Here is a 1861-nt window from a genome sequence, read left to right on the forward strand (position 1 = left end):
GATGTAATTTTCTTTCAAATCCTAAAAAAATTAATAAAAAGTATACAAAACTAATAAATAAATATCTGTGTTATTATTTAGTGTATGTAAAGCTCTAGAGACTAAAACACTAGGCTTGAATCTACAAATGTGGGGTTGAGGTATTTTGGCTCAGCAGTAGAACACAGATCTAGAATTGCTCAAGTGAGGTACTGGGAGTGTGGCTTAGTGGCAGCACACTTGCCTGGAATCCACAGGTTAGGATTTGGTGGCATGTCTCAGCTATTTTACACTAGCAAAGCATTGATGAGACCTTGATTCAATATCTAGCAAGAAAGGAAAATAACAAAAACAAAAACATCATCTGCTCTAAGTCTACTTTAGGCTGCCAAACTCACCTCAAAGTATTTGTTTCTATGTCAATCTTTATAAACAATCACCAAAATCATGTTTTCTTATTTAGCCCAAATTGCAAACTCTCTGCAGCTTTTCCCCATTTTTCTCTCACTTAAAATGGGGTTTCCCTTACTTTCCAGCATCTGAGGCCATGTGGTAAATGTAGGTAGTAATTGGAAATCACAAGACCAAGCAAGCATGTTCACGGTGCCCCCGGGACTGAAATGTGTGTGTGTTGCTGCCTACTAGTGGCCATTAACATCACAACACCTATGAATGCCTAAAGCTTCCCTTCTCTGGCAGACAGACAGGTTTGCTCTTCCATCTGATGTTCCAAGACCACAAAGTGACAAGAATAACCATTCAACATGGACTGCAAAGAACCCAAGTTCGTTTTATAGTTACCTTGCTAGGTAGTTAATAACTGTCTATAACTCTCCATCCATACAATCCAACACCCTCTTCACCTCAGAAGACCCCCGACTCACAATTCTGTGGAATTATCTAGTGCCACACACACATAACAAATAAATAAACAAATAAATCCAGCCGAGGTTAAATGAAGTGTTTAATGATAAATAATTATTAAAAGTGAATAATAATGTGGACACATATGTGTGTGGCTACTGCCCTCAGAAACTAGAAGAGAGCATCATACTCCTGAATCATGTGTAACTGGAGATACACATAGTTTTGAGCCACCTTATTAGTTCTAGGAATGCAACCTGTGTCTTCCGCAAGAGTAGTATTTTTAAGATTTATTTATTTCATGTGTATAAATGTTATGCCTGCATGTCTATCTGAGTGCCAAGTGTGTGCCAGGAGGCCAAAAATGACAGAAGAGATCATTCAATCCCTGGAAGTGAATGATTATTAGACACCATGCACATATTAAGAGCTGAACTGAGGTCCCCTGGAAGAGCAGGCAGTTCTCTCAACCACTGAACATTCTCTTTGGCCTCTCCTTTTTAAAAAATCTGATGTTGGTGTACTTTTGGGTATTTTGAAGTCTCACCAACACAGCTGCCTAAACATATGTTGAATACAGAGCAAATATGTACAAGGGAAAGCTCAGGAGACCAACCCTACACAAAGGGAACAGGAGGAATAGTCTTCCCCAAGAAACAGCTCGCCAAATGGTTAAACATATCCTTGAAAATATACAAGTGGAACTGTTTCCTGATAGAAAGGCTGCCAGCACCTGACTAGACTAAGAGATGAGTCTTTATCCTCATACCAGAACACCTCAGCCCTAAGGCTTTGGGCCCACGGGCACAACTCTGCACCCCTATACCACTACACATTGCAGTTCCAGTTTCAGGCCAATTGACAGGCAAAACTCTTACATACAGGACAAACTACCATTATTCCCCATCAGATCCAGTAGTAACCCAAACCTCACCTCCCCCAAATCTATCCACCCTCCAAGACTGCAATTGTTCCCTGAGACAGAGCCTGGCAGCACCCAACTGGACTAACCGAACAC

Source organism: Onychomys torridus, chromosome 1 (genome assembly GCF_903995425.1).
Source record: "Onychomys torridus chromosome 1, mOncTor1.1, whole genome shotgun sequence".
Taxonomy (NCBI): Eukaryota; Metazoa; Chordata; class Mammalia; order Rodentia; family Cricetidae; genus Onychomys; species Onychomys torridus.